Source organism: Bactrocera latifrons, unplaced genomic scaffold, assembly GCF_001853355.1.
Source record: "Bactrocera latifrons isolate USDA-ARS-PBARC rearing strain unplaced genomic scaffold, ASM185335v1 scaffold_88, whole genome shotgun sequence".
In the NCBI taxonomy this organism is placed as follows: domain Eukaryota; kingdom Metazoa; phylum Arthropoda; class Insecta; order Diptera; family Tephritidae; genus Bactrocera; species Bactrocera latifrons.
The window spans coordinates 1,036,885-1,055,693 of NW_017537578.1; positions in this window are offsets into that span (position 1 = coordinate 1,036,885).

The window sequence follows — 18,809 nt, forward strand, 5'->3', positions numbered from 1 at the left end:
GCGCCGCAAATATATAATGGTTGCCAGATTTTCATATTAGCACTAAAGACGAAAACCCTTGGTATGGAAATTTCTCCATCTGAACTGTTCAGAAAAATTTAGTTACTTATAGTTCCTTCTAGGTCAAATTTGCTGGTTTAAACGTAGGCTATAATATCGGTGTTATCAAACTTTAATTTAGCTAATTTATTATAAATTACTTATACTTAAATATACAAACATGATTCTGTGGATGTGAATACAAAGCGATTCTGATGACTACTGTGAAACGGTAAATTCTCGAAAATAAATGAAATCGCTTATTTTGGCACTTTGCAACAGTATTATTGAAATTAATTTAAACTTGAGCAAGAACCACACCTGATTCAGTCTAAAATGAGTTAATTAATGAAGACATACTAAGTGCTGACGGCTACTGGGCCGTACTGCTACAGCGCCCTGCAAAGCTATAGAAGCTTAGAAGATAAGTATAGCAACTACTGATGTGTAGCCTTTACAGATGAAATATTTTCAAATGTCTAACGTCCACTAATAAAAGGTAGGTTAAAGAAATTTATTTTCTTTCGTTCTCCTGTGTATCGAACTCGGCTTTATAGTAGCGTTAGCCATGCACTCAAGCACTTGTACACATTTCAAATTATGTAAATGTGTGTGTGTTTTCGTGTATTTATTTGAAAAATAAATTTATATGATTTATAAACTAGGCAAAATACACCATAGTCTAATTATATAAAGCGAACAAAAGGCGCTGGCGGCACGACCGGCATAATGTGGCAACGCACGGCATGGCAGGCCATGCGCTGCTGCTCACCAAAAAGGCCGATCGGAAGCGGCTACATATTTAGCAAGAAATTTATAATAACGAAACTGATATTCGCAAATTAACATGTGTCGGGCAATAATTAGTTATGTTGGGTCTTTTGCCCGGCAAGGCATAGCAAGGCTTGGCATAATGGCAATGCGTATGTATACATATATGAGTGAATAATTATTTAGAGCGTTATAAATACGCATATTGTTTATGGCTGCAACTAGCAGCAATAAAAGCAACAAAAACAACAATGGAGTCTATGCAATTTATTCCAACTAATTGCATTGCAATCACAGGAATGCCACCACAGAAGCGACAAATGAACAGCAGACGGCTAAGTGCAGAGCCTGAAGTACATATTTACGCATATATTTATATATCTATATGTAGGTGTTTATGTATAATATATAAGCATATTGGTGTTATAGTTAAATAATTTGAATAGAATATTTTCAAATATGCCGAATATGCATATTTATGCTAAAAATTTCCGTAATTCTGTGTGTGTGTGTGTGTGTGTGTTTATATGCCTATGTATGTGCAGCATAATTGTATAGTTTAATATACACAAAATGCATTAATGATAAATAATATTAGACCTATTTGGCCTAACTGCACGTACAAATGCACATATATAATACTTATGCACTTATGGACGGACATCCTTGCTGTGCATAATGCGAGCTTGTAATTAAACATTAAAGTCGCACGTGCGTGTGTGTGTCGGTGTATTGGTGTAAATAATTTTTATTTGTTAATTTCTAACAACATCAATCATTGGGTAGAAGCTTAGTGGTAGACAATTTAAATTGTTTTAAATTAAATTTTCGGGTTGTTGTGGTTGGTATTTGATCTTGACCGAAGTGTTAATGATAACCAATGTTTTTTAAGAGAATGGTGTAGTTTTAAGGTCGCGAAACAATTTGAAAACTTGGGGAATCTTTTTTATTGATGTAGACACCGCTTACGCGGTTATAGCCGCTCATCAGAGGTGATTTTCTTCTTTCATTGGGGGTGTTTGTTTTTACGTGGTGAGCCCCACACCCAGCGCAGAACCCTGGAGGGGAATGTTTCTCCTTCTTTCTTTAATTCGCCTTCTAACGAGTGTTTTTTGGCTACCTAGCAGATGCTTGATCTTAGCCCGGAAGTAGTGTGCTGTTTGAGCAATACAAAAAATAATCGTTTCTGCCCACTCCTGAGTGAATAACGCTCAGAGAACTTTCCTCTCTTGCGTGAACTTCTACACATGGCTTCATTATCTAGAGATCACGCCTTTTATAAGGTTTTGATCCATTTAGGGGACCTTTAGCTTTTCTGACCGGGAGTTACGAAAATTGTGAAACTGTGCGTTTGTATATAGTATATCCAGTAATTTATGAGTTATTCGCTTGCAAGGTAATTTATTGCATTCGGAGCTATCGTTTTTGCAACAAATATTAACTTTTTAGTTCGTATACGATTGAATATCTCGACGAAGTCGACTTTAACTAAACTTACGGAAAGCCTTGTTATACCCTGAACAGTGTATATTCAGTTTGTCACGAAGTTTGTAATACCCAGAAAGAAGCGTCGGAGACCCTATAAAGTATATACATAAGTGATCAGTATGTTGAGCTGAGTCGATTTAGCCATGTCCGTCTGTCTGTCTGTATATATACGAAATAGTCCGTCAGGTTTTAAGATATCGTTTTGAAATTTTGCAAACATCATTTTTTCTTCAAGAAAATGCTCATTTGTCGGAACTGCCGATATTGGACCACTATAGCATACAGCTGCTATACAAACTGCACGATCGGAATCAAGTTCTAGTATAGAAAACTTTTGCATTTGATAATGCATCTTCACAAAAGTTGGCACAGGTTATTTTCTAAGGCAACAATGTAATCTCTGAAGAAATTGTTCATATCGGCTTACTATAGCATATAGCTCCCATACAAACTGAACGATCGGAAAAAAGTTCTTGTATTGAAAACGTTTGCATTTGACAAGATATGTTCACGAGATTTGGTTTAAATTATTTTCTAAGGCAACAATGTAATATGCGAAGAAATTGTTCAGATCGGCTTACTATAGCATATAGCTGCCATACAAAGTGAATGATCGAAATTTAGTGCTGGTATGGAAAACTTTTGCACTTGATAAGATATATTCACGAAATTTGGTTTAGATTATTTTCTAAGACAACAATGCAATCTCCGAAAATTTTGCTCAGATCCGATTACTATAGCATATAGCTTCCATATAAACTGAACAGATAGCTACTAAAAGAAGTGCTCTTGTGAAGGGTATATTAAGAAGTTAAGGTTTTTTCTTGTTCAGTACCTCAATTAAGCATTTTCGAGACTGTCTTGTATTTCTGTTTGATTTTATCGCATAAAATATGGATTCTCTTAAATGTAGTCACCAACAGGTATCATCGCTGAACAAGACGTCGCACCTTTTGGAAACTTTTCAAGAGCACATAGAACGAAGGGATGTCGCTTGTTGCGCTGTTTCAAATACAGCTTGATTTTAATGCTTCTAAAAACCGAACGAGTTGTGTAACATTTTATACTGTTACATCAACACCAGTAACAGAGGCAGTAAATTACATTTCTATTTCACTTTCTCAAGATATTTGCTTTTACAACTAGCATTAACCCATAATTCCTTTAAATAGTGCCATAATCGGACTAACTGCAAGCTTGTGGCAAGTGCACTTAATTTTACATTACAACAACAGCAGCGCTTGCAATCAAAAGCAAAGTAAATAATTTTCCAACTCATAATTGGCTTTTACGCTGCAATTTATAAGATTCGTGCAGCGAGGCACTCAGCCATTGCCCAAAATCAGGCACATAGCACTTCAGAAACAAACCAATAACAGCAAGAACAACAACAACGGCGAAATTAATAAATAAAAGTAAAGCAAAAGTTACGAGCTATCGAACATAACGAGAACAAAGAGCTTAAACTTTTAGGTGCTGACTATAAGCACATAAACATAACGGTGTATATGTGTGTAGATGAGTGTATATACCGTTAAGTACTCGTACTTGTATACTGGAAAGGTAATGTACCTACGCGTGCACACATTTATATGTGTGTGTTTAGAGCAGGCGCTCGCGTGTTGTTGTGTTTACAGTTAAGAATGCGGAAAATCCAGCGCCGATGCCGACTTCGCACGTAGCTGCACAAGCCTTACTTACTTACCGTCTCACTTTGGCCCAGTCAACAGTTGTTTCTGTTCGATTTCAGATTTCAGTCGAAAGCAGGGGCAGAGAGAGAGCGGCGTGAGGCGAGGTGCTGATAACGACTGCAAGCACCATTCACCATAAACGATTGGTTACGCTCGGCTTTGGCGCAGCACAACACTCATATATCGGCCCTATTTACGAGTTCAAGTCTTACAACAATAACTATGACAACAACACCGACAGCGACAATAAAAAACGAGCTAAGCGCAATGTTGTGCATATTTTCCACTCAACTTGACTGTTTGTACGCTTGCTTCGTCTTCTTGTTTTTTCCCTACATATTTTTTTCTTGCCTTGCCGCCTTTTGTTTCATTACTTTGCGGCGCACTACATATCCGCTCGTTGTTCTTGTTGTTATTGTTTGTTTTATGCCATAAGTTGTGCCGCGTCCTTCCGCCATATGACACATGTGCCACCTTTGTGGGTATTGTGCTCTTATTTATGTAGTCAAACACACGCAATCACATACACATATTTGTTTGTGTGTATGCGTGTGCTTGGGCTGTTTGTAACCGAAAATTTATTTTCTCCAACACTTTTTGGCATTTTACGCCAATTTTTATAGCTTCAGGATGGCAGCGCACTGATAAAGTGACTTCTGAATTATGTTGTTTCGCCCCCCTCATTCCGTCTATGCCCCGCCATTGCTTATTGCTGTTTAACGCGTAACTCGTATTTATAGCCGAAGCAGCAAATATCACATTTTATTGCGTTCCTTTTAGTGGTAATTTGAATTGAACTACAAGTTTAGCGGCAAAGTGCAGTCGAAAAAGCAAAGCAATAAACTGTATAATTAATAATAAATTATTACCGTTATCCGAAAAGTTTGTTGTGGCGTTTCGTTTTGTAATAGCTTGGCAAAAGTTGACGAAAGTAATATCTTTTAGAAGTCATCCGCTTTTGTGGTAAATAAAAGATATATGGGGCTTCTTTTAATGCGATCAGAAAACTTGGTTTAATTTTGATGGTTAAGTTTCTATGATAGCTATATGAGATAGTGGTGCGATCTGCTTTTTTTTTTGTTTTTGTAACTTTGTCTTGAGAGCAATGTATGCCACACTTATAATTATACCTTGTCAAATATGTTCCCTATAAGCACTTGCAACCGATCGTTCAGTTTGTAGGCAGCTATATGAGAGAGTAGACCGATCTGTGCAATTTCTTCAAATATTGTAGCTTTGTTTTAGAAAATAATTTATAGCAAACTTCGTAAAGATATCTCGACAAATAGAAAATATTTGTATACAAAAGTATATAGTATACAGTTTATAGGTCAGCTATATGCTAAAATGATTCAATCAGTATGGCCGCCATTTGCTTTAGCAGTCCGAAATCGGTGGTTTTGACAAATAAGCAGCTTCTTCTGGAACTTGCGGAACTGAGTTTCTGTAAAGCATGATTGTCACAAGCACTATATATCACCTAAAAGTCAGGATCAAGCTCATTAATCGTTAATATGGCTTTAGGAACCTTGGTTGTTGGTTGATCTTTTAAAAGTTAAAATCTATGACCGTCTTGGTTTAGTTTTGGTGCATGATTGCCATTGTGATCTATTTCCCAGTTTGTTTTAGTTTACTTCTGAGGACTTTGCACAATTGAAAGTATATTTTCTAAAAAAAAATTAATCATCAATCTGCTATTCTTTATTATTTTCAGTTGATGTTTCCTCTATAATAACTATAACGATATTTTCGTCTTGAGAGGACAATTTTCGCCAGTTAACTATAGTGACTAATTTGCATTCAATTGCTTTACTAATATTTTTATGCATTTTACAACGATAAAGTAGTAAAATAGTGGGCAAGGTATAGCTTAGTTGGATGATATGTTCTTTCCGTGACACAATATTAAGGGATTGATTTTGGATCTTATAGCTTCATTTTAAATTCTTGCAGTTTGAGTATTGTTCAGAAAATTTTTCGCAGTGGATTCTGAACTTTGCTGGAGATTAGCAAAATTGCATCATCTTATATATTTATTATGTATTGCCGAGGTAAACTGAGCTACACTTCAAAGAAAAATACGGAACCGAAATACTTCCAAAACTAATTTATATCATTCTAAGCTCAATGTTCATATTAAAATTTTCATTTTGTTTTCAGAAAATCTCAATTTTTGGTAAAATTTACGCCATTTCTTGGTAAAACAACAATAAGTTGTAATAAAAAATAAAAAAATACTAGATAATGTTATTTTAAAGAAGTGTACACAATCTTAACTTCAAGAAATCGTGTTCACCGACTTTAAAAACTCAGTTTTAAGAAAAACGTGTTTAAAGATGGCGCACTTTCCGTAGGTAGCCTCAAGCGTACAAGTTCTCAAGGCTGTATCTCCGAAACTATTACTCGGATCAACTTGAAAATTTAGAACAATATTTTAGAGATGTTGCAAATTTAATGCGATAAACAAAAAATATCGGTTTTTTCAAATTTTCAATTTTATGAATAAATTGGCTCTGTACTTTATTTTGAAGGCGACAATAAAGATTTGTTTTAAAATATTTATATAAATTTTGTTTTGTGTCTGTCAAAATAATATTTGATCGTGATGTATTAAGGATGCTTTAATCTTTAAAACCTTTTTGCTAGTATATAGTAAGGCTTGCTATTTCATTACGTCACATTTCACTTTGGTACAATACTGAAAGTTATCCCAGATTATTACGAAAGTTCACGTTCTCCGGTTACTACTAGATCTTCGCTTAAAACCGATCTCATAGTTGATACCGATTTCCGGTTTTATTGTCAAAAAACAAAATGGTAGATATGGGGCCGACTCAATCGTGCATGTTTTGAGTCACCCGAGTGGAGTACTTAATTTAAGAAGTTATATCATATAGAGGATATTTTTCCAGCTTTGCCACTGAAACGTAATAAAATCAGAAAATGTTGAGGGTTTTATACGTATAATTATAATTGTACTGGAGGACCCGTCCACGCTCCACTGTGGCTGATACATAAATATTACTACTACTACCATCTATATGATTTCTATTAGTTGGATTATAACTATTAGTTATTGAGATATAACATTTCTGTGAAGCAACTTGTGCTTACAATACAAAAAAAAAAATAAAAAAAAAAATTGATCATAAAGCATTTCGTGTGTTAATAAAGCATTGCTTTTTGGAGGAAAATACTGTTGAATTTGGGCTCAGGGAAATCCACGGTTAAAAAGATATTTGCTAGTTGGAAACAGGCGAAATTAGCACCGAGGAAAATGATGCTCTAAAGAGGCGACAGCTCTGTAAAAAGTGGGTGATTCGCAAGTTCATAATCCAACAAAACCAACGAATAACTGATTCTGAGAAGTGTTTGAGTGCTCTCTAATCGGAATAAAGCCGAACTTTTTCGTCGGTGATAGAAACATTGCTCCATCATTTCCCACTGGAGTCCATTCGACAGTTATTCTAGTCAACTGCACATGATGAACCGGTTCTCAGGCGTGGAAAGACGAAAAATACGGCTGGAAAGGAAATGACAGCAGTATTTCGGGATGCAAGTGGTATAATAAATACTCAATGACTGATTACGGAGCTAGTAGATTCTTCACTACATATTTGATTGGATTTCTTTTCTACTATTTCAAATACCAAGAAATTGTTTTATTTTTGAGGAAGAATCTGTTTAAAATTGAACGCATATATTCAAATGATTCCTACAAACATGACTTTTGAAATAATAATTTTTAAGACAAATCGGTTCAGGCGTTCTTGAGTTATATATGGTGTAACTAACAACAACTTTCTTTTATATATGTATATAAAGATGTGAACTTGTTTTTATTGTTTTTATTATTATTATATTTTTTTTTTTTTTGAAGAAATGAAATATTCAAATGATTCCTACAAACATGAACTTTGAACAAATGACTATGATTTAAAATATAATTTTTCTATATATGTGTTTTATTTACTTTTGACATAATAAAGACATAAAAAGTATCCTATGCCCTTACCCTGGTTCTAAGCTACCTCACGAATTTTCAACCAAATCGGCCGTTCTTGAATTATAATAGGTTCAATTGTTCATAACATTTTTTTTTTGATGACTCATGCCCAGCTATTGACCGCTGCTACTATGCCGGTCTYTTTCGACCAATTCAGCGACTTTATCGCAATTTTTGACGACAGGCCTTCCGGAGCGTGGCGCATCTTCGACCACTTCTACACCAGAACGAAAACGTTGAAACCATCGTTGTGCGGTGGAAATGGGATACAGTTTCCGCGGGTCCATAAACTGTACACATTTTATTGGCGGCTTGAGATGAATTTTTGCCTTTATCGTAGTAGTACTGTAAAATATGCCGTATTTTCTTTTTATTTTGCTCCATTTTTGCGACGCTATAACTCACGAACGACTTAAAAGAAACGACAATCAATCAAACACTTGTTAGCGCGTGAAATGAGCTTTCCAAAAAGGTATAGCATGACCCGATGCGACGAATAAAACTATAACTACGCGCTCTCAGCGCCAACTAGCGAAAATACCGCAAAACTTTTTTGATAAATGATGTAACTAACAACAATTTTCATTTATGTATATATATAGATAATAATATATTTTCGAAATTATTGAAACATGCGTTCATTCAATTATTTTACTTTTCTAAACGCTGTGGCTGTATAAATTTGTCTTTAGTTCGTAGTTCATTGCTTTGATGAGCTTTCCACGCTTCGCTGTGTACTTAGCCTTATTTGCACATGCTAAACTTTATTAATAAAAAATGATTGATAGTGAGCTATTTGAAGGTCATGGCCACATTTTTCTTCTATGAAGGAGTATACAGGACAATATTTCGCACAAGTACAATAAATTTTGTTTCCTTCCTTTTCTGTGTTGAGGCTTCTAGGTTTTGAGTATTAGGAAAAATTTTAATGCAAAAACTAATATTTCACGTTCAAATGCATTTCTGCGCTATAAAAAACGCATTTATTATTCATGCAGCACGTGACGTGCAGCATGTATTATTTTAATATTTTGTATAAACAAGCACTTAATACTTTTTATAAGCGAAAATAAATGCACTTCAACATAACTGTCTACATACACTTGCTTTCAAGTGCATAAATTCGCAATATTTTTGCAACCCAACTAATATACGTGTGTGTTTCGCGACATGTGGCATGTGGCAGCGCCAGCGGCGTGCAAATGACGTGCTTCAACTGAAAGCGGCTAACTAATATCTCTACTGCTTTCGTCAATTGGCTTCGTTGTGTTGCTGTGTATGATAGTGTGTGTGTGTGTGTTTGAAGCTCTTGAAAAATTTACAACTAATTGCATTGCTATTAGTGCAACACTGCCATTTACCGCCACCATTTGCTGCACAACACGCAAATAAACGCCGAACACACAGCAGCGAGCACGAAGAAAAAATCAAATTCACACACACATGCATAGACACATATATGTATGTATATGTGCACATACTTGCAACCGCACAACAGCGCCATTCGCACGTAAATACGGGCGAGTGAAGTGCTCGGCAAATGGCGGCAAATCGCATTTAGGTGAAGTTGTTAATGTCGATGACGGCGATTGGCGGTTGTGTTGGTGGATCGGCGGTGATGATTTCCAACATTAGCATGCATGTGTGTTCACTGTATGTCCACGTTGTGTTGCATGTTGCACATTGCAGCTAAGCAAGTGGCAATTAACTCTCAATTGCTGGCAAAACACTAAACACAACAACTAAACTAAACAGTACGAAAACATTCGCAAAAATAACAGCAACAAAAACAAAAAGCTTGAAGCAGATTCGCATCTGTATGTTTATGTATATTGGACATGAAATAAACTGTAATTTTGCAAACTGCGGCAACAAATTACGGCCATTTGCGCCAATTCAGCGGAAATGCGAAAAAATGGAGCATACATTTAAGTGGCCATGTCGAAAGAGATGTGCGGCAAGAAATATGTATTTCAATTAGGGTGATCCAGTAGTGTTCTGGTCATTTTTTTTAAATAGGGATTTGCATCCCAAAGCCGCCGAACGAAACATACACCCAACTGAAGACTCTGTCACGGAGCTATTTATATAATTCGAACCTAGTCTGTTCTATCTCGTCTATCTTCCTCACTTTTGTCATATTGAGGCAGCCGCTTGGCTGGCAGCTTTCCATTTCTCAGTATACCGACACAAGAGTTTTGTAAAATTTTCCACCGTTAGACTACCATCGTGAGTAGTTTTAAGATGTTTTCTTGTATTTGAAAATTGAGGACAATGAAAGAATTCACGTTCACCCTGTACCCGTCGGGCAGTTAGAACCAGTGTCATGATGGAATGGATAGTTTTGTTTCTCATGGCGTCTGTCTATCCACGAATAGATATATGGTATCATTCGGTGGGTCCACCGTCCTTTTAGTGAAGTATGTCACCGCTGCTGCGATATTCTGAAGCTTTTAATTATCTCTGTTAATTTGGCTCTTACAGACTAGGCCCTGATACATGTATATTTGCAAAAACTGGCTATTAGTTCAACTTCTGCCTTGGCTTTTTCGACATACGCAGAAATAGGTAAAATTCACTTAATGACTGACCCAAAATAAAAGTTGAATGCAAGAAAATCTCCAAACCGGACGCCCGAAGTTTAAGGTAAGTGAATACTTATCTGTTAGGGCTCATGTTGCCCTGCTGGAACACAATTCCTCATCCACGTTCTGCTATATTGTGCTGAGCCATGAACGATGATAACATGTCGTCCGAATAGATGAAAATACTCCAGCTTTGAAAGTATTCGCCGCAGTACCCGCAAGGGGAAGTTGAGGAAGGGAAGAGCTCCACTCCGTTGCAAAGACCAGGAGGAAGAGCACCTGGCTGAATTTGGAACTCCAATTGGCGTGTTTACACAAATAAAAAAGAAGAAGCTACTTCCTTCAGACGGTCTAAATGTTGACAGTGCTGGACCGAATTACGAGTATAACGCTCGGAAGCTAAGTAGATTATTATCTGCCAGTCTGTCCTTCTAGACCATCAATCTTGGTTTGGTACCTGTCAGTGCCGGCCACAGCCTTCAGAAATGGAATGATTTTGTTGGGATGCAACACCGATTCGCAGTTAGAAATTTTGGTTCATGGGTTCAGACGAAGCAAAAGAGTGTTTCCGAGACTGATATTAGTGAAATTCGAGCCTCACATGGCCGTAGCTTGCGAGTATAACGTCATTGCAACTCGCCGAAAAGAAGTTACATCAAACATTAAGTTCATTGAAGATTTGAAAATTTATTTCTATATTTTACTTGCAATACGTCATAGTCTTTTTAGTTATTTAATTAGAACTTTCCAAACTACTTGGCGCACCCTAATGAACCGCTTAGTTCAAGCGCATTTACACGTTTCTGACCGCTAGTTATTAAAGTTACAGTCCTAACACTGAAAGCTCTAATTTTCCAAGCTTTTTGATTTGTAATTAGCAAAGTTAAATTGAGCTGGCATAAATTCGATAACAACAAAAACAAAATATTACATTTGAAACGGCCTTGAAAAAAGTAATAGTTTAATTTCGCTTTATTAAAGCGTGCCGTAGATAGAATCGTGAGTACTTGGTGGCTTAAAGGAGTAATTACTTTGTTTATCATATATGTAGATATATGTATGTATCTTCTACAAAGTCAAACTTTTTTGACATAATAGAATAAAGAGATTAAAAGGCGATAGGGAGGATAAAGTAAATTGAGAACGAAAAGTTATTATTTTAAATAAATTTAAACCCGGTTATTAGTTGGTTTACTACCTCCAAAGCGGCTTGTCCTAATTTTTCTTACCTTGTTTATGCAAGAACTCAAGCAAGCCAACGAAGAAGAAAGTCACTTTAAGTACCACAATTTAAGAACTCTACATACCAACGTCACGTCTTTTTGCCATATGTTCTTGTTGGCGACCTATATAGCAGGGAATGCTTTCACTTGTTGTGGGTTAAACCACACACTAAGCTTTCCGCACCCACCTCTACCGGGTATGTATGTATGTAGATTTCTGTGCGCTGCCTGCTTCGCACCATCTGTCAGTCGCACATTTGCACGGTAATAAGCAACGTTATTGAAATTCATATTGAATTTGTGATATAAAAAGCTGTTCTCATATCTACTATCAACACACACCACATACTCCGCAACCTATGAGGTCGCAAGCAGAAAATCTGCCTTAGATATAAATGCGTTTGTATGTTTTCGTTTAGAGAGCTACGAGTCGCAACCCTGCACAAAATGTCTTCAAAAGAGAATGAAGGAAAGGAAATTTCCACTGCGATATAGGGAAATGTGTGCTGATGGAAAGATGAGAAGCTTGTGCGTACAGTTTAGTTACGTGTGGTTAGAAGCGCTGTTTCTGGACACAATTCTTAGAATTACTAAATTTATTGGGTTGTAGTTGACTGAAGTTGCCACTGGCTAGTTTTAGTCTTATTTGGTATTCAAAAACTTCATTCGATCTAACTAATTCTATTATATAATCTTGCTTAGTATTACAATAACTTAAGCTAGACTAAGGAGTTAAATCCACAATCATCATATTTTTCAAAAATTTGTAATGGATGCGTCAAATAGTTTGGGAGATCGGGTCTCAAAATTTTAAAGCCATTTTTTGTCTCCTTTTATCAAAAAGTAAAATTCCCACTGGTATTTCGAACATTATCTACATTAACCATATTTCTGTTTTTGGTTTTTCGATTTGAGATAATTTTAAGTTGAAAAAATTTGTTTCTCGACAGTCGTAGGGCTATACATAATTACTTACCCTTGCGTTATCGTCAGGCACCCTGGAAACGTTAGTAATCTATGTATAAGATGCAGGAACCTACCCGTGTGGAGCCCGGGGTCACCATTAAAAAAAGGGAAGCTTCAGCGGAAACATATCCGGTTTAATGTTCGTTGAAGTCTAATTGTAACGGCTGTTCATCAGGGAAGCAGCTGCGAGTGGGCGTAGGTCTTGAAGCAAGTTAATCGCTACATAAATGCACTACTCCCAATGAAAAAACAATAGCCTTGTAATAAGGACCGCACTTTTCATGACGATCCCAGCAAACTTAATAAATACTCTGATTTAAGGGCATGTCCTAAATTGACAAGGTGCCGATGCCCAGCTGGTTGGTGTTCTCGTAAAAGTAAAGGCTGAAATCACCGCCGTCCAAGAAATGCGATGGACGGAACAATTGCGGAGACGATTAGGTCTTTGTGACATTTACTACTGCGGCCATGTAAAAGATCGCATGTTCGGTGTGGGATTTGTGGTGGCAGAACGGCTCAGACGTCGAGTCCGGTTTCACTACGGTGGTTAGCGTCTTGTCACTATCCGCAGCAGAACAAAATTTGTCAACATAACACTGACTTGTGCCCACGTCCCGACTGAAAGGTAGGACAATATGACCAAAGATGCTTTTTATGAGTGGCTTGTCTGTCTTTTGTCTGTCTTTGGATCGAAATATTCGAAACCAGATCGATCATGTTGATAGATGGACGGCAAATATCCAGTGTCCTTGACGTGCGTACGCTTCGAAGACTTAACATCGACTCCGATCACTATATAGCTGTATCGAATATACGCACCCACCTCTGTACAGCAAAACACGTCCTGCAACAAACACAAGGAAGATATGACAGCAAAGGGGGTTTCTTTTCAACTTGCACTGTTGCACGGCATTTTAAGTTTCATACATACACATGCAAGCGAAACCATTGGTTTTCGTAAAGGTCATAAATATTATTTCTTACAGCGTTTGCTAACGTCTGTTTTTTTTTTTTTTTTTTTTTATAGATATTTGTCAGTTCCTTTGCGTTCCATATGAGTTGCCGTGCAAACGGGACTCCCGACTGCGTGACGCACTCACAGCTGCCACTCTTCACGGCGACGCGCTGATGCCTCTGACACGCTGCCTTCTTACGTTCGAATGTCGTTACTTTTTTCGGTCTTGATTTTGATTTCATAATATTTTTTTATGAAAGTATGTGCTTATTGTAAATTTTTAGTTGCTTTTTTGTTCGTCCCGCTATCTGCAGTACCTTTCTTTTGTTTTTTCTTTTTCGCTGTTGACGAAGTTGAAGTTGACTTTTGCTTATCATTGCCATAGATACGCCAGCACAAAAATATACATTTTATTGACATAGTACATATACATATATATGCAAATGTATACTGGTATATATATATATATATATTTTTTTTTTTTTCTTAGAAGACTGTATTTGTGTGTCACATTATTTTTTCTCGTAAGGAACTGTTGTTCCCAAGAACATTTCCAGCAGCTTTTCGGATGATATTGTTAGTTTAGAAAGGAAAATTGTCTATAGAAGTATTGTATACGTATGTAATTTAGAGCAGGTAGATGGAAGTATATCAACTTCAACAATAGCAATAGCAACAACAAAATATCGCAGGAGTGAAAACATTTCAATGTGAGAACAATTGTAATGGAGTCGACCATGATTTATGCACCCTACATACTTCGTTGGGTTCTGTCATGCCCACTGCTCGCTGCTGGCTGCAACGGAACCGGATACAAGCGTAGCAGCGTACAAGTAGATTTCTGCGGGCAAAATCGCACGCACACACACACACACGCATTTAGATATTTATGCAAATAAAAAGAGTAGACGCGTACCAAACACTTGTGACATCGAAAATATTTGTTTGGAGGCGCTCACGCAGGCTCACAACAACAACAATAAACTGTGCATTATTGAGCATTTACAGTGGTGCGAGGAGAGAACGCAGCATAAAAAATAAAGTATATATGAAAAATGCCTTATATGATATGGTGGTTCGATATCGGCGATTCCGACTGATGGACAGGTTCTTGGCGAGCGAAAGCCGTATGCAATATTTTAAATCGATATCTCAAAAACTATGAGACTAGTTCGCGTATATACAGACAGACAGTGTCGGGCGGAAAGATTGACATGGCTTAATCGACTGAGCTCCCAATGCTGATTATTTGTATATAGATTTTATAGGGTCTCCGAAGTTTCCTTTTGGGTGTTACAAGGTTCGTGGTAAACTTAATATACCCTGTTCAGGATAAAAAAAAAAACCTATTAAATTCGACTCCTGGCGACGTGCATTGAACAGAGTTGAAGACCTTCAATGATTTTAACGAGAAGGAGGTAATAACAGTATTAGCCTGCAAGCCATTTCGGTAAAATACTTACTGTGGCGATGGAATACTGCCCTCACCAGCCCTTTGTCAAGCTAATCCGTTCCGGGTTTTCAGTACATCATAATCAAAATCTTACTGGCCTCAATTCCGATTGTCCTTGGTTTTCGTCGACGTCTGCGCACATCTGGTGCTAATCTGTGTTGTTCCCTCCCTTTGTAGCCTAACTCTCGTGAGGTGGTTCGTCCTCGGCAGAAATCTTGATGGTGTTGTGGACGTTTATTTTACAGCGGCATCTTTTCGCCTCTTCACGGGAGGTTCGCATGAGATGCTAATCTACTGCAGCTCATGGTCACGTGCTGCGATTTACTATTCCCAGCTAATCTACTTAGCAGAGGTCCCCGTAGTAGCCTGAGCTCAGCCTTAACCTTTTGTAATATATGGGCTAACAAATACTTAAAATAATTAAGCCTTGAAGAAGCCAGGTATACGAGTATATGCTTGTAGTAGAGTGATAAAGACTCGTAAGTATGAATATTTCATCTTTTATGTCGAGCTTATTTCGATTGTTAAACGAGGCTACATAATGGTCGGGTGGCAAAATTACGATTTTTTAAGGTTTGAAACGCCTTCGAAGAACTCTTTTGTGGTTATGTAAACATTTTCAATGCAGATATCAATACACCAGTTTGGCCTTACTTGTCGAGGATGAACACTTTTTTGTCTACAGTATTATTAGGGTCCGAAGACACTTATTTTAGGCCTGTTTTCCGGAGCTAGGCATAAAACAACCAGCGATACATTGGCAGTAAAGATCAGATATTTTATTATTATTATTGTTTTTCATTTTCCTAACTTCAAGAATAGCTCTTAGTGGTCCTACCTGCTCTAAATTACTCATTGATTTCATAAATTCCTTAATTCTTGGTGGAAATTATTTGTTTGAGGAACTATTATGTATCACTTTTCCGGTTTCTTAGCGTCTATAACCGAATGTTCCCATAGTAAGATCGCTTCATAACTGGACCACGATGCCATGATCGTTCATAATTGACCTTAATTTGTTTTTTAGGAAACTTTAACTCTGCGCTGTTATAATCCCGATTTTGTGGACTCCAGAGCAAATAATGATCGGCGGATGCTCCCACATAGTTGTAGGATTCATATAGTTTGCTGACGAATCTTTCATAAACGGTTTAGTTTAGACTAGCAGATGAGCCTTCTTCAAATAAGCTCACTTCCTTTCTTTTTACAGATTTCAGTTATGGTTTTGGTATATATGTGCATATATAGAGCTATAGCGAACTCTTCGATCAGCTAGACCAGCAAGTTTTTTCCGATGCCTGACTTAAAGTTCCACATAAGAGACTCTTTCACAACAATTTTTAATAACAAGAGTGTAATTCTCATATTAGGTATACACGAAACATATCTACATTTATTCTTAGCGCTGCAGTCGCGTTCGACACGTGCTGAGTGTAGAAAATCAGGATTCAAATTCAAATTCGTATAAATCGCATCGCTTTTACGTGTGCGAGTGCCAGGACTAAGGATTATGCAACAACAAAGTAGAAAAGCATCGCGAAAACACTCATACCCGCACATAAAATGACAACAATAAACACTCAAAGCTCTCCGCACAGCGTGTTGGGGCTGCTGTGGCGAAATCGAATTTGCCCCAGTCTTGTTAAATTGGTTTTGTCATATTTTCGTGTTTTTGAAAAGTTGTAGTGGCACTCGGTGTGCAAGCTGTTATTCCAATACCCCCCCACACTCGTTTATATAGCTCGGTGTGCTTGTATGGTTTGGTGGAGATACTTAACAGGTGTAGGTCAATGTGAATGGTGTCATAACTATTGTGCTTGCAGACGTCACGGAGTGTGGGTTAAGCCACCTGTCTTCGGCAAGTAAAAAGTGTACTGAGTATTTTTGTTGTTTTTATTGTACTATTACATAGCAGATGTAAGCGTTTTAAATCAATACTTTGCAATAAAGTGTGCATGAAGTGAGAATAATATTAAACCAGCGGGAAGTTGTTTGCTTTATTTAGCACGTGATTCCGGTGCTTAGAGCTATTTTTGTCGAGCCTCCCTGGCTTTTCTTGGCAACATCTTTTGTTGAGAGGAGGATCTTTGCTTAATATTTATACATATTTTCATGTAGTTGTGGAACTAACAGCAGTTTGAGAGCATGTTTCCGAGCGCAAATTGAAAAATTTTCACAAATCGGTGGAGCTTTTGAAATTGGCGGCAAACTCAAGGGATACTTTCTCATATTCGATTCTTAAAAGCATCCTTGAAGTTATATGTGTGATGTTCTTTGTCTCAATGGTAACTGTACAATGAGATATGTCATGATTCATCTAGGGTTAATGTACTTTATTAGCTTTTCAAAAAAACCGACAAGTTATAAGGACCCTAATATCAAAATTGGTTGTTAAACTCCGAATTTAAAAGCGAAGTGTTATTTATTATTCATCCATAACCAAGGGTTGAAGAGCTGGGAACTGGCCAGTAACACGGTGCGGGGTTCCAGGCAAAAATCTGGTAAATTGATTAGAGCTTTTGGCGATATGAATCTCCATTCTATTTGAAATTTGAACAGGGTATACAGCAGTTGTTAAGATTAGACGAACTGAGTTGATTTATTAATGTATGTCTATCTGTCTGGATATATGATAGATATGATATAGATTTATAGCAACCATCTTTTTCAATGTTTACTCTGAACTTGCTTTCCCCAGTTGGACAGTATAATCATGTAATCGGTGCTTGCCAAGCTGTCTTTACCCACCGAACAAAGCTCGAAGCTTTTATATATAAGTTCTTCTGCAGTCAGCAGTTGTCCAGTGCAGTTTTTCAGTGCAGTTTTTTTTGTCCAGAGTTTTAGCACTACTTCAAAAGCCGCCATTGGAGTGGTTCTTAGAGCTCCCTTTGTGTACAGCCCAGAGAGATTCTGAATCCTTCCAATTTGCTAACGAAAGGTATGATCTATCGTGGAACCAGCATCAACACCAACAACAATATCAGCCTTAAAATCCAACGCAGAATCACTCCTGCCAACAATTTCTACTTTAGACTTAGTAGACAATTAAAAAGTAAAGTCCTTTCTTGACGAACGACCAAACAAGTCCCTCATTATTCTTATCGTGCCATAGGGTACGAAGGTAAGGAACATGACATGATGTAATGAGTCGGCCTTAGGACTGTTCGAGATAAAGGTTTTGCGGTAGATGGAATGATGAACTGTATGAGATATACGGTGACATAGACATTAACTGCACCGTAGAGCGGACTTACAATTGCTGTATAGCAGCAGTACATGAGAGAGGGAGAAAGTCTTCAGAGTCTGCCTATTAGCATATAACTCTACGCTGACCTTTCTCCCTCTTTCTTCTATATTGCGCGGCCACAATAGTTTGCTATCCAAGCCAACACCATAGTAGTTGGTGCGTTCATTGAGAGACACTTGTGTTCTTTTTACAGAAGGGAGCCTCCATGGAGGGGTTTTGTATTTCCTAGTGAAATCAAGCAGATGGGATTCCCAATTCTTGACTGTATTGAGCGCGGTACTAATTATACTGTTAATGGAGCTAATGGCGCTAACGGCTTTGTAGTCTGCCTATGCCACTATCTTTCAAGTGTCTCTACAGACAATATTTTCGCGGTATCCAAGGA